This window comes from Pseudonaja textilis, chromosome 4, assembly GCF_049901715.1.
Source record: "Pseudonaja textilis isolate UNSWEBS1 chromosome 4, rPseTex1.2, whole genome shotgun sequence".
NCBI lineage: Eukaryota > Metazoa > Chordata > Lepidosauria > Squamata > Elapidae > Pseudonaja > Pseudonaja textilis.
The window spans coordinates 9915541-9931877 of record NC_141993.1 but is presented as its reverse complement, the minus strand read 5'-3'; the positions used below and the strand labels follow the sequence as shown (position 1 = coordinate 9931877).

The following is a 16337-nucleotide window of genomic DNA, read 5'->3' as shown; positions in this document are numbered from 1 at the left end:
TAAAGATCTGTCAGTCTAATTGGTAAAACCCAAAATCAAAGTTTCATTCTTTACCACAAAGTTCAGAAGCAGCCTCAGTGTGGAAACAAAAGTATTTATATTCTTTTCTTTAATCAAAATAGTCGATTTTGCCATTTCAGCCAACTCCATCACTTCTGCAATCATTTGTGCATGGTAGGAATTGAAGTGTCCTTCCATTTTTGTGCATGCAATAGTCTTGCTACTGTCAACCTATATAGTAACTAAGTTTCTTTTTTTTTTCTCCAAGTCTTTTTCCATTAGTCCCAAAAGGAAAATTTCTGATTTTATCTTTATCTACATTTTCAAAATGTTCTGTATTAAAATATGAACCACACTTGCTTTGACACATGTCCACCATCAATGATAAAAAGTCCCTCTTTACTTTTGCACTTCCAACACTAATTTAACATACCTTTATACATCTTAGATAACTTACCGTATCTGGTGTTAAATACCAGTGATACATCATTTTATAAAAGTTTTCTTTTAAATTATAATTTAATGTAAATTTTAAATGCTTCGTCTTGCAGGAATCTTAAACACAGCCAATTTACATGAATTCCATACACAGCCAGGATTGTCTACATGCAGTAACGCTGCAGTATATGATGCACAAACCCTGGTTTGTTAGGCTAACAGAGGACTATTTCTTTCTTTATTTTATTTCTTTCTTTGATTTGTCAATCACTTACAAGATAATAGGTATAAGTATAAACATGAGTAAGAATACAGGAAATAGGTACAAATAGGTAAATGGGGACAATAGGACAGGGATGGTAGGCACGATGGTGCACTTACGCATGCCCCTTACAGACCGTTTAGGAATGGGATGAGGTCAATAGTGGATAGTTAAAGGAGTGAAAACTTCTTTTCTACTCTGAAAACGTCTCATGGAGGGACATTTTCAGGGGAGGCACCCATAACAAGGGTGAGGCTTTGATTACAAACTCCTGGCCGCCATTTTGACTGGGATGCTCCCTCTAATAAACATTCATCCAAGATGGTGCCACCAATAGCTGACTCCGTGAAATGCTCTCTCATGGTGAAATGCTACTGCCTTTTGACTGGTTTAGAAAATACCAAAAGTTTATATCATATTTTTAAAGTAACTATTTTAAAATTAAGGCAGAGGGCATCCTTGTGCTCTCTGCCTCTTCCCTATTACCACAAGAACCCAGCCCAGGGATGTCCCCATCAGCTGAATGAAAGAAGCTGCATGGTCGTATAGTTAACTATGGCCAAAAAATGCTACAGACAAAGTATTTGCCACTTGTCAGAGTTTATTAAATGCTGCACTGAAAGAAGGAGAGAGGAAAAATTCTTAAAGGATTCTGCCAACATTCCCTAATGTAATCCACAGCAATGATTTAGAAGGGGGGAAAAAAAGGATGGATGTGGAAATCTACCAGATATAAAAGGAATTAGATAATTAGTATTTACACTTTGATGACATATGTTCCTAGGATTATGAAGTAAAATGCTGAATTATTACCACTTATTGTTTACTGCTATTCTATTCTATTCTATTCTATTCTATTCTATTCTATTCTATTCTATTCTATTCTATTCTATTCTATTCTATTCTTTATTCCGATATTCTATTCTATTCTATTCTATTTTTTATTCCAATATTCTATTCTATTCTATTCTATTCTATTCTATTCTATTCTATTCTATTCTATTCTTTATTCCAATATTCTATTCTATTCTATTCTATTCTATTCTATTCTATTCTATTCTATTCTCTATTCTATTTTTTATTCCAATATTCTATTCTATTCTATTCTATTCTATTCTATTCTATTCATATATCATATCTGTTATATATTAGATGCATTATATGGCATGTTCCCATGTAAGTGTCCATAGCTGCATTTGTACAGTTATTTGTTTTAATTTATTTATTAAATTTATATGCCATCCATTTAATCATCAGGTGACCCTTGACAGTTTACAACAAGGTGTAATTAGCAGCTAAGGAAAAATGAACTTTCCGATTCATTTAACAACATATGAACTTTTCAACAAATAGCAGAGCACAGTATAGGAGTTTTTTGGAGGGGCATCATTTATTTATTTAAATCAGCTTGTCCATCTCACATCTTTAGTGGTTCTGGTTAAAAAATTAAACAAAATTAAACAACCAAGAATAATAAAATAAATAAATATAGTAGCAGCTGAGGACAACAGTAGCAGCAAAAGTCTCCATCTCCCATAAATAATTCCATCTTGTGTCGAGTCAACTCAAGGTGCTTTTCAAATAAAAATATAAATAATCCTTCATAAGATTGATGCTGTCAACTTTTTAAAAAATGATAGAAGGAACTCTATATGAAAAACAGCAAGCTAAAATATCAAAAGCTGTAGCTATAAAATTGTCCTTGCTATTTTTGGTTTTTTTAAAAGAACAAATTGTTTTAGGGACGTTCATCATTTGGGTGATGTACTGCTCCAGTGAACCAGGCAAGATGGTTGCCTAATGATCCAATAGTCTCCAGAGTTTTTGGACACCATCTGAGGGAAAATGTAAAGGGCTGAGAGCAGATATGAGGCAAAGCCTATCTAAAACTGGAAGCAGGGGCATCATGTTCAGCACGCAAGTCAGGAAGGAGTTCCACAAAGTCTCATGGTAGAATTGAGATTGTGGAACCAAGAACAGCTCAGAGCAGTGCATGGTTGTACTAAGTTTATGACATCTAGGCTACAAAAATCTGGATGGCCATCAGAAGGCAGTAAAGAAACACAGAAGTGGGCTTGCAACCCAGATCTGATAGCTCTAATTGCACAAAAAAATTGAAGCAACATAGGCATAGACCAGTGGTGGGATTCCAAATATTTTACTACCAGTTCTGTAGGTGTGGCATGGTGGGCATGACATGACTTGGTGGGCATGGCTTTGTGGGCATGGCAAGGGAAGGATACTGCAAAATCCCCATTCCTTCCCAACCCCACTAACCTGCTTTCCAGCTCTATTCTCCTGTGCAGGACAACAAAGAAGACTCAGCCAATCAGCTGGGACTCAATGGGAGGCAGAAAAGAGATGGGGGTGGGGCCAGTCAGAGGTGGGATTTCTCTGAACTACTCAAAATTTCCACTACCGGTTCTCCAGAACCTGTCAGAACTGGCTAAATACCACCTCTGGCCCTCTGGCTTTATCTACAAATTACCTTTTATGGTTGTGGTTCCTAGGGGTTGTCTCTAGAGCAGCGGTGTCAAACTTGATTTCATTGAGGGCCACATCAGGTTGTGTTTGACCTCAGTGGGGCGGAGTGGGTGTGGCCGGGGGGGGGGCATGATCAGGGAATACAACAGACATTGCCTGCAGCTTCTTAAAACAGATATACTGTACCTAGTCCAGAATGTTATTTCTGCCATTGGCAAGAGGTTGCATACACTGGCTGTGTGCACTCACAGGCTCTTCCAAAGCCCTTTTTGGGAAGCGAATCCAAGGCATTGCACACCTCTGGTGCAAAAACATCTCTCTCTCTCTCTCTTTTTTCCTAACTCAAGTTTTTTTATTTATATATAAATATTTTAAATACAGTGTATTGTCCGGGCATGCCATTTTACAAAAGAAAAGAAAACAGTAACATATTTACGGGTAACAATAGTAATAGTACAACAAAATGATTCTAACCATATTTATAATTATATTAGCTTGTAATCCTATTGATTATATTAGCATACTTATAGTTATAAACAACGTTCATGTTTAATTTGAACGTAATGCTCTTTCTTCATCTAATTTCTACCTCTTATCTCCAACCATTGATAAAACCTATTCCACGTTAAGTAATATTCTGCATCATCTTTATCTTCTATTTTCAATGTCAATCTATCCATCTTTGTACAATCCAATATTTTCCAAATTATATTTTCATCTGATGGAGTGTTCTTGTTTTTCCAATACTGTGCAAATACAATTCTTGCTGCTGTCAGTGCGTGTTACGTTCGGAACAAAGGGGAGGCCACACCAGAGCATCTCAATAACACACTTTATTCAGGGGAATAAAGGGGGCTGTCGCGTCTGTAAGCTAACAACAGACCTTCCAGCGAACAGCGGCTGGCTCTACCTAGCAGCCAGCTTTTATAGCCGGCTGTCGAAGGGAGCCAGCCAATGGGGGCTGCAAACGCCCCCGCAGTATGAACGGACCTGAGGGGGAACTTGTGTCAGCCCCGAGGACATAACAGTGCGTGTAATATTAAATATATAGCCCCTTTGTCATAGCTTTCTGGTGTTATACCTAACAAAAATATTTCTGGTTTCAGTTCTATAGGCTGCTTAATCATCTTTTCCAACCACATGTGTATTTTCATCCAGTATTTTCTTGACTTCGTGCAGCAGCACCTATACTAAAATTGGAAGAATACAGAGAAGATTAGCATGGCCCCTTTGTGCAAAAACATGTTTCTCAATGGTGGTGAATCTTTTTGACTTGATATGGGGGGAAAAAACTTGGTGTGTCACTGTTCCCCTCTTTCCATATTCATTTATTTAAGAAAATATGCAATCTGATCGTGCTATGTATTATATAAAGAAACAGCAAATTATTATAGAAATGAATCTGAATAAAACAAACACTTTTTCAGGAATAAGACGTGCTTTCAAGAATAATGGGTGTTAGGAAGAACAAGTTATTGTTGCCCAAGGAAATTGTTTGAATCCAGGAAAAAAAGCAACATGGCTGCTTTAAAAGTTTCAAAAAAAAAATATTTCAGACAAACCTCTGCAAAACATATATTTTGGAGGAAGAGCAGTCCTCAAATTTCATCAGTAGTATGGTGCCAATATAGAGCACTCTAGACTCACTAAGAAGAACCGAGGAAACTCCAACTGGAAAAAAAATAACAATTTAGAGTTACTTCTTTAAAAAAAATCACTGAAGTTTTATTTTTATTTTTATTTTATTTATTTGTCAATTGTTTACGAGATAAGTAAAAGTGTATACATAATTATGAATACATGAAATGAGTACATATAAGAAAAATAAAAGAAAAATAAAAGAAACAATAGGACAGGGACGGTAGGCACGTTGGTGCGCTTTATGCACGCCCCTACAGACCTCTTAGGAAAGGGGTGAGGTCAATAGTAGACAGTCTAAGGTTAAAGTTTTTGGGGTTTGGGGAAGAAACTACAGAGTCGGGTAGAGTATTCCAGACATTGACCACTCTGTTGCTAAAGTCGTATTTCCTGCAGTCAAGCTTGGTGCGGTTAACCTTGAGTTTGTATCTGTTGTGTGTTCTTGTGTTGTTATGGTTGAAGCTGAAGTATTCATTGACAGGTAGGACATTGCAATGTATGATTTTATATACCATGCTTAAATCAGACCGAAGACGGCGTAATTCAAGGTTTTCTAGTTCTAGAATTTCAAGTCTGGTGGCATAAGGTATTCTACAACGAGTAGAGGAGTGGAGAACTCTTCTTGTGAAATATTTCTGGACTTTCTCAATTGTGCTAATATCAGATACGTAATGTGGGTTCCAGACTGATGAGCTGTATTCGAGTATTGGTCTAGCAAATGTTTTGTATGCTCTAGTTAGTAGTGTGATATTACCAGAGAAAAAGCTACGTAAGATTAGGTTAACAACTCTTAATGCCTTTTTGGCTATGTAGTTGCAGTGGGCACTAGCACTTAGATCATTAGAGGTGAGTATTCCAAGGTCCTTTACAGAGCTTGGATCATCAACAAGATCTTGACTATTCAGCTTGTATTTTATTTTCGGATTTTTTTTGCCAATATGTAAGACAGAGCATTTATTTGTTGAGATTTGAAGTTGCCATTTGTTTGACCATTCTGATACACAGTCAAGATCTTCTTGAAGGGTAGCAGTATTGTCTGTGGTATTGAACAGCTTTACATCATCAGCGAAAAGAACGCAGCTGCTCTTGATATGATCACAGAGGTCATTTATGTAGAGTATGAAGAGTGTTGATCCCAGAACACTGCCTTGGGGGACACCACTATTGACAGGTACAGAATTTGATAGGACACTCCCAATTTTGACCATTTGTTGTCTGTTTGACAGGAATGCTTCTATCCAGTTATGCAGTTGTCCAGAGATACCATAGGATTTTATTTTTAGTAGTAGTTTGTCATGTACCACTGAATCAAAGGCTTTACAGAAGTCTATGTAGATTGCATCTATTGTTTTGCCCTGATCAAGTTGTGTAGTCCATATGTTTTTGCAGTGTAAGAGTTGCAGATTACAGGATAGCTTTTTTCTGAAACCAAATTGTTTATTGGAGAGTAGGTTGTTTGTCTCTAAGTGGAGGATGATGGATTGGTTAATAATTGATTCCATGACTTTACAGGTGACGCAGCATAAGGAGATTGGTCTGTAATTTTCAACTAGGCAAGGGTCTCCCTTTTTGAAGATGGGGATGACTGTGGCTTGTGACCATAGGTTAGGCAAGGAACTGGTCCTGAAAGATTTTTCAAAGATTATGCTTAGAGGTTCGGCTATGGTAGTGGATAACTTTTTTAAGAGATAGGCACATATTCCATCCGGTCCAATAGATAGGGATGGTTTTAGATTGCGTAGTGCTTTTTCAACATTGTCTTCTGTAAAATCGATATGTATTAGATCACTGTAGTTATCTGTGGTTCGGCTAGGAAATGCTGGGCATGATCCATTGCTGTTTACAAATACTGAGCCAAAAAATGTGTTAAAGATGTTGGCTTTAATGGTGTCGTCGTTGCAGTCTTTACCATTAGGTCCTATCAGGGGTGGAATGGACCTTGAATCTTTTAGTTTGTTGTTTACAAAATTGTAAAAAGCATTGGTGGAATTGGTGCTTAGAAAGTTTTCCTCTTGTTTAATATGATAATTGGTGCATTCGGTCTTTATTTGGTGGCATAAATTTTTGTATCGGCTTTTGAAATTGGCAACGTGACCAGATTTGTTTTTCCGCCAGAGTGATCTCTTTTTGGATTGAAGTTTCCTTATTGTTATGGGCAATCTGTTTTTGTTTTGTTTTGGGAGTAGTTGTTGGTACATATAGTTTGATGACTCTTTTGACTTCAAGTAAAAATATGTTGTAATGGTCTTCAACAGTATTGCATCCATTGAATAGAGATTGCCAATCAAGGGATGAGAGATCGTTGTTTATAAGATCATAGTTGCCTTTTTGAAATTATAATTGGGGATCACATCATTGTGGTGGTTTTGTGTGGACGTATGTTGAGACAAAAGTCAATCATATTGTGGTCACTGCTGGAAAAGGGTTCTTTAGTTTGTATTCCGTAAATTAAATTCAAACTATTGCAGAAGATGAGATCGAGGCAGTTGTTTAGTCTAGTGTTGTTGGATACTAACTGTTCCAGTCCCAGATTTGTAACAGCATTGTAAAAGGTTGCATGTATGGTTTCAGTTGTACATTCATTTAGGGTCCAGTCAATATGAGGCAGATTGAAATCACCAAGAAAGATAAAGGGTATGGGCAGGATGCTGCCCATGTTAGTAGTGTATTTAGCTTGTTTACATGTTCGATGTCATAATCAGGTGCTCTGTAACATAGTAAGAATCGAATTGTGATATTTAAGGATAGTTCACAGATAATGGTCTCAGGAAGAGCAAGCTCCTGGGTAACTTGGATATTTTTTAGATGTAAGGACTTTTTGTAGAAGATAGCAACACCACCTCCTCTACGAATTTCACGATCTGATCGGTAAACATGATAGTCTCTTACTGTGGTAATGGAGTCGGGGAGAGATGCATTGAGCCATGTTTCACAGACAAATATAATGTCGAATTTAGCCATATTTAGTAGGAGGAAAAATTCAGGTATTTTATTTACAAGGCTTCTTGCATTGAGTAGCTTGCATTTAAGGCCAGCAGTAGTTGGAGTTGAGGTAGTTAGGGCGTGCGTGCTAGTCTTGGGTGATGGTGGATTGGTTGAGGTAGGGTTGTGGTTGAAGGTTAAAGCTGAGTTGCGGGATGTGTGACTTACTTTTGATACAGTCAGCATGGTAGTCAATGTACAGGTCCTTCTCCCCATTGTCGAGACGTTTTTTGAGTTCAGTGCGGAGTACACGGGAGCGGGCACGTTGCTGTATGGTTAGGTCAGGGCGACAACGAAGGTTCTTATGGTTGGTGTTGGTTTTGGCGAGTGAATTTATAGTGTAAATGAATTTGCGTTTGCTTGATTCATTTTTGCAAATGACCCTGCAGAAGCGTGGGGTCACAGAGCCGTCACTGTTTTTGAGCTCTCGGCCAATGCGGAAATGTCAAGTATTTCATCAGGGGAGATGGTTGATGCTTGATAATCACTGATGATGTTTCGGACAGTTGTGATGTCATCATTATCATTGATGCCCTCTAGACCAAATAAGATGGCGTTTGGACGTTTCCGTTCACGCTCAACAGCCTCTCTGATGAGGATTGGGATATCAATATTTGTCTGGGTTATGTTTTTTTGTGGATTGGGTTGTGGATTGGGTTGTGGTTGTTGAGTAGAGATGTGGTTTGTAGCTATTGGGTGTTCAGGTTTTTGCATTGTGTCTTTTTTTTTGAGGTTGGATAATCTTTCTATTAAGGCGTCCAGGGATGCTACTTTGGTGTCAAGGGATGTTAATCGTGTTTCAATGGTATCGACTCTTTCCAACAGATCCAGTATGGGTCTGCATGAATTGCAGAGAAATGGAAACTCATTGGATGATTTTAGGTATTGAATCAATTGCTTGGGTAATCCCAAGCAGTCATGATGAGCGTATTTGTTACACAGAGAACATTTGATGGAGTTTTCATTATCCTTTAGAGTTTTGTAGCATTTAAGGCATGTGCAGGAGTCTTGTGGTTCATTGTTGGGTTTCACAAACTCTCATTTAAAAAGTTTCACAAACTCTCATTTAAAAATTCACGAGGTTTGCAACATTTGCCTTGTCTTACAAAGACTCGGTGGCCAATTTCCCATTTTTCCACATGGAACATGGAACATTTCTCTAACATGGATAACAATGAAGGAAGATAAAAGAATAGCCTGACTGTTTTACATCGCTACTGAAGGACATACAGTATTTGAAAGGCTGACTTCATCCTTAGATGAGTGCATAGTTCACTCTTGAGTCATGTGGAAATTGAAAACAGATGCTTCACTCTTCGTTTGGGAAGACATCCTTCCATTTGCAAAATACCCTGATGAGTCCAAGGTCTCCTCTCATCTGAAGGGGGAAAAGTCTTTTCGGCATTATCAGCTGAAGCAGGACCATGAACTGTGCAATTTTCACAGCCTACCCACGAGCTGTAGACGAGGGATAGAAACAGGGCAGGAAAACCACTTCTTCCTCTTAAGTGACAATGCAAAATAAACTTTGGGTGAGGAAAGTGATGGGAAGGTCAACAAAACTCTAGCCCCTTAGCTATTGAGCAAAGCAGCTTGAAAAAAAATCTGCAAGCATTAAGAGCTGGCCATCCCGCTTTCCCTGGGACCAAATGTTGCTTCTTCAATGGGGTTTACTTCAGAGGAGGTAGTTACCCTCACACACTGCCGTATCAGGTGGCAAATAGTCACTCACTGATTTCAGTAGAGCTCATTTCTGAGAAATGCACTAACTGTTCAACACTCATGACTTATTTACTACAAGAGGGCGGTAGGGTTTAGAGCGAGAGTTACGGATTTATTCAAGTGCTCTTTAATCAAGCAACGAATCAGTGAATACCTAGAGCCATGAGGACAAATCTATGGCAGGCGTGCTGGAAGTGACATGCAGAGCCATTTCCCCCGGCATGCGAGAGCTCACCAGGAAGAGACCCACTCTGCATGTGTGCGCGCCGCCACCACCCAACAGCTGATTGTCGGTTATCTGGTGTGCATGCGCGGGAGGCACGGGGGTGCGTGGGAGATGCGTGCTCATGTACAGAGATGTGTGGCACATGGAGGGATCATGCGTGCATGCGCAGATGGATGGCACATGGGGGTGATCATGTGCACATGCGCAGAGATGAGCAGAGATGCACAGAGATGGACAGCGTGTGAGGGGTGATCGCTCACGCATGCACAGATGAGTGGCATGTGGCAAGGGGATCGCACGTCCGTGCACAGAGATGCATAGCACATGGCATGGGAATTGCACGGGAATGCACAGATGTGCAGCATGCTGCGGGGGGATCGCACACGCTTGTGCGGAAGGGGCAGCACGCATTGCCTTCTAGGTGCTGGCACACTGGCACACAAGCGCGAGCGCACGCGCAATTATCGGCACAGGAGCCGAAAAAGGTTTGCCACCACTGTCCTATTTTTCTACTTGCACTTTTACGTGCTTTCGAACTGCTAGGTTGGCAGAAGCTGCGACAAGGAGTGGGAGCTTACTCCATTACACGGTGCTAGGGATTCAAACCGCCAAACTGCCGACCTTTCTGATCGACAAGCTCAGTGTCTTATCCATTGAGCCACTGCGTCCCTTTGTTATGTACCATCATAATTCTCAAATCCATGAAAGGGCAAAAACATTGGACCTATTTTATCTAGTCCCCAGACCCTGCTCAAAGCAGCAGAAACTATTGAGCTAGTCAATACTGATTATAATGGAATCAAATCTGACTCTCTCTTCCTGACTCTAATTCAAAAAAGGTGATGTCATGACTGAATAAAGACCAGGGCAAAAAACCAGAAGATGATTTCTTGCTTTTTGCTAGCAAGAGGCAAGATGTTTCATCTTGGCCTACCTTAGGGCTAATGTAATCAGGCACCATTAAACTGTTATAGCCTGGGTGATAAATGGCCTTTGCAGGATATGAGTATATCGATTTTATAAACTTTTGTGAAACCTTCCCATACCACCACCTCTTACAATACTAGACAACACAATATCAACAGTAGAGACCTTCAAATTTCTAGGTTCTATCATATCACAAGACCTAAAATGGACACCTAACATCAAAAACATCATCAAAAAAGCACAAGAAGGAATGTTCTTCCTGCACCAACTCAGAAAGCTCAAACTGCCCAAGGAGCTGCTGATCCAGTTCTACCGAGGAATGATGGAGTCTGTCATCTGCACCTCTATAACTGTCTGGTTTGGTTCTGCAACCCAACAGGACAGACACAGACTTCAGTGGGTAATTAGGACTACAGAAAAAACAATTACTACCAATCTGCCTTCAACCGAGGACTTGTATACTGCACGAGTCAGAAAGAGGGATGTGAAAATATTTACAGACCCCTCACATCCCGGACATAAACTGTTTCAACTCCTTCCCTCAAAGCGACACTATAGAGCACTGCACACCGGAAAAACTAGACACAAGGACATTTAAAAAAATTTTTTTTTTATTGGTTTTTAAAAACAAACATAAACAAACAAAACATAAAAACATCAAGCCATCTTCCATAGGTGTACATACAGTGTGCCGGTTGGTTTACAAATTGTTTCGTGCTTCCATTTGATAGTCTTCAATTACAATTACATTGCATATAATCTCGTATTTTCAATCAAAAATTAAATACCTTAGTATCATTATTAATCAATCATTTGACTATACTTGTATTCATTCATGTTTTACAAGATAATCACAATTTACTTAGTTTATTTTATAACAGTTCATATTATCATCCCAAATCTATCCTAAAATCATTTTGTAGATATAATAAGAAAGAAGCACATCTTTATATATTTATTATTTTCTAAAAGTCTACATATTTCATTACTGTAGTTTGTTGTCTAACCATTGATAGAAAAGATCCCAAATTTTATAAAATTGTTGTTCTCTAATTTCAAATGTCAATCTACTCATTTCAGCACATTCCAACATTTTCTTAATGATTTCCTCCTGTGATGGTATTTTCTCATTTTTCCAGTTTTTGGCAAATACAATCCTAGCCGCTGTTAATACATTTACAATCAGGCATTTCAAGTCTTTACTATATATTTCAGGTAAAATTCCCAATAAAAATATCTCTGGTTTCAAGTCTACATGTTTTTTTGTCATTTTTTCCAACCACATGTGGATTTTAGTCCCGTATTTTTTAGCATCCGCACAAGTCCACCACATATGGTAATATGAGCCGGGTGTCTGATGACATTTCCAACATTTTTCGGATTTATTCTTGAACATTCTTGCTATTCTTGTCGGGGAAAATGCCACCTGTAAAACATCTTATACAAATTTTCTTTATATGCTGTTGACATTGTCGTTTTATAATTTTGAGACCACAATTTTTGCCATTTCTCTAGATCAATCCCATATCCAAAATTCTTCCCCCAAGCAACCATAGTTTCTTTAACTTGTTCTTCTTCTAATTTAATTTCTAATAAATATCCATACAGTTTTTTTAATCACCTTTTCATCAGTACCTGTCAAAATCTTATCTAAATCAGTTACTTTATCATAGAAACCTTCCATTTTAGAATCTTTATCATACCTTGAATGTATTTGTGCATATGAAAACCAATTCACCTTGTTCCTCTAGTTTTTGTATAGATTTGAGTTCACCCTTTTCATTTAATATTTCACCATATCTGTTTGTAACCTTTTGTATATTATAGGATAAGAAAATGCTTCAATAGTCGATAACCAGACTGGAATTTTCAACTAACATTGTCTTTTAATCTTCTCCCAGTTTAACCACAGAGACTCCCGTATATAATGTCTTCTAAAATACCCCTGTGTTTTAGTTCCTTTATACCATAAAAAAGCATGCCACCCCGACAACAGGTCATGTCCTTCTAATGTCAACAATTTCTTACTGTTATCCATTCCTTAACCCACATCAGATTTGTAGCTTGATAGTACAACTCCCAATTAGGCAAACCAAATCCTCCTCTAATTCTAGCATCTTGCAAAAGTGTTAACTTTATTCTCGCTTTCTTACCTTGCCATATATATTTCAACACAATTTTATTTAAATCTTCAAAGTAATCTTTTCCAAGCCTAATTGGAATTGTTTGAAACAAATATAAAATTCTGGGTAATATATTCATCTTGATTGTTGAAATTCTCCCTATTAGTGACAGTTGTAAATTTTCCCATTTCGCCAAATCTAACGCTATAATTATTCTCTTTTAATGTACTACATCTTGCTGTCAAATATATCCCCAAGTACTTGATCTTATTCGTGAGCTGAATTTTCAATAGGTCTGCCAGTTCTTCCTTTTGTCTTAATAGCATATTCTTTGTCAAGATCTTTGTCTTACCTTTATTTATTTTCAAACCAGCCACCTTTCCATATGTCTCTATCTTTTCTATCAATTTTGATGCTGTTTCTAGTGGGTCTTCTAAGATGAAAACCAGATCATCTACAAATGCTTGCAGCTTAAATTCTTCCTTTTTAATTTTCATCCCTTTTATATTCTTTTCATCTCTAATATTTCTGTTTAGCACTTCCAAAGTTTACACAAACAACAAAGGTGATAGCGGGCACCCTTGTCTTGTTCCTTTTCTTATATTGATAGAGTCTGTCAGTCCTCCCTCTATCATTACCTTTGCTTATAGTATATAGCTTCTATTGTTTGAATAATTTTCTAGCAAAACCCATCTGTTCCAACAGTAATAACATAAATCGCCAATTCACATTTTCAAATGCCTTCTGTGCATCTAGAAATATCAGAGCCATTTGTTTTTCAGGATGTGCCTCGTAGTATTCCAAGGTCTCCAAGATTACTCTCATATTGTCTTTAATTTGTTTCTTTGGCAGAAATCCATTTTGATCAGGATGGATAAAATTATTTAAATATTTTTTAACTTTTTCTGCCAATATTGAAGCAAAGATTTTATAATCTGCATTTAGTAGAGAAATAGGTCTATAGTTCTTAATTTGTAATGGATTGGCCTCCTCTTTTGGAATAAGTGTAATATAGGCTTCTGACCATGATACAGGTATCTTCTTTTTTAACATATGTTCATTCATAACTTCTAGCAATGGAAGATTCAACGATTCTTGTAATGTTTTGTAAAATTCTGCCGGAAGTCCATCTGGGCCTGGTGCCTTTCCATTATTTTGCTTCTTGAGTGCTTCAGTTAACTCCTTCATTGTTATATTGCTTTCTAACATTATTTCAGTCTCTTTAGGTATCTGAGGTAAATTAGCATTCTGTAAGTACTGTTTAACGCTTTCCTCATCAATATTCTCTTGTGTGTATAGTTTCCCATAATAATCTCGAATGATTTCCTTCTTCTCTTTACTACCATAGCAAACTTGGCCTTGGTCATCTGTTAATTGCAATATTTTCCTTGATTCTTTCTCCTTTCTCAGTTTTTTATGCTAACCATCTACCTAGTTTGTTTGCGTCTTCAAAGTAGTTCCGTTTAGCACCTCTAATTTTCTGTGCTAATTCTTCTTTTTCTATTTGACCCATTTTATGTTTAACTATATCCATTTTTAGCTTGATGTCCTTTTTTCTGTGGCATTTTCTGTAGCTCTTTTTCAAGTCTTTTATACTCATCCTCTAAGGCTTTAGAGGCTCATCTTTTCATAATATTCCTTTTCCTTGTATAGTCTATTATCAAGCCTCTGGCATATACCTTCATTGTATCCCATACATTCTGAATTGATGTATTTTCTTTTTTGTTTTCTCTGATGAAAAAAGCCAATTCTTTCTCCATCCACTATGTGAAGTCTTTTCCCCTTAAAATAGTATTATTTAACATCCATCTAGATCTTCTTTTTTGTCCTTTCCATTTAATTGTCATTGGATTGTGATCTGCCCAAGTACTTGTTTCAATATTTATTTCTTGAATATTAGTTATTAATTCTGTTGACATCCATATCAAATCTATTCTGGACCATGATAAGTGTCTATTTGAATAGAAGGTGTATTGTTTAGTTTTAGCATTTCTTTCTCTCCATGTATCTTTTAAGTTTATTTCATCTACCATTTAAAAAAAAGATTTAGAGAGAGTCTTTCTGTTTTGCTTTATTGTTTTCTGTGCTGTATAGTCCAATTTATTGTCTACAATTCCATTAAAATCTCCCATCATAACTATATTAGCATAGTCCAGTTCAATTATTTTCATATGTAATTTTTTGTAGAATTCTTCTTGTTTGTCATTCAGAGCATAGATTTCAATCAGGAGTGTTTTCGTATTATTGTCCATTATTTCCACCATTAGAATTCTTCCATCATCATCGGTATAAATCAATTTTGCTGGGGTGGTCTCTTTAATATATAAAACCACTCCTCTTTTCTTACATTGTTTCAAGGAAGTAAATATTTTGCCTAATTTTGGCTGTATCAACAATTGTTCATATTGTTTTTTAATATGTACTTCTTGTAGACAAATTATATCAAATTTTAATTTCTCTAATTTATGAAAGGTTTGCCTTCTTTTAACGGCTGAGTTAAGTCCATTTATATTAATTGTAATCAGTTTTTTCTCTTCCATGGTTATATTTTGTAGTTAAGTTTAGCAGCTCTTGTAGATCTTAGTTCACGTTGTTCTTTGGCTTCCACCTTTCCACCTACTGCTCCTTGTTCTTTTTCAATCGCCATTTGGCAGTCCTCTTGGAATTCAATTAGTGAGATCTCTTTTTCTGCCTCTTCCTCTTTCCCTCCAAAAAATTCTGTATAAAATAATTCTGCTTTCTCAATTGAGCCAATTCTATGTCTCTGTTCTTGCCATGTGAACATTAAACCTTCTGGAATCAGCCATCTATAATTCACTTCTTTTTTAAGAAGCATTTTAGTCAGGAATCAGTATTCTCTTCTCATCTCTCTCACTCTTCTGGGTATTTGTTTCAAGACCACAATCTCCTTGTCTTTATATTTCAATGTTTTCTCTTTTGCCACTTGAAATGTTTGCATTTTAATGGCTTTCTTTGTAAATCTAATGTGAACTTCTCTTGGTAAGCTATTTCTCAACGCATATCTTGTGAAAACTCAATAAACCTCATCTGTTCCATCCATCATCTTTTCTTGAGTTATTTCCAAAGCTTCAGCCAGTATTTCTATCATTATCTCAGCTAAGTTTTGTCCTTTTTCTTCCTCTACATTTTGGAATCTAAGATAGAATTCTGATCTATCCATCTCCCATCTCAACATACCACTTTTATCTTGTTCAACCACTGTTAATCTATTATCAATATCTCCAATCTTCTTGTCTCTTTATTTATCTTCTTCTTCAATTTTTTTGGAATCTCTCATCATACTTCAACATCGTTTGTTGGGTGTTCTCCACTTTTTCATCGGTTTTCCCTGTTCTTTGTTCAATGTTCTCTGTTCTTTGTTCAATGTTCTCTGTTCTTTGTTCAATGTTCTCTATTCTCTTTTCAATATTCTCTGAACTTGCTTGAATATTTTGAATTCCTTGCATAATCATCTGCAGAGTCACTTTTTCTTGTTCTTTTTCTTGCTTTAACATTGTCTGTATTGAACGTTGTC

General features: G+C 37.1%; 1 pseudogene; it reads left to right on the top strand.

Moving 5' to 3' along the window:
* The first annotated feature begins 4357 nt into the window (after positions 1-4357).
* LOC113443082 (U6 spliceosomal RNA) lies at positions 4358-4454 on the top strand (annotated as a pseudogene).
* Positions 4455-16337: the final 11883 nt, after the last annotated feature.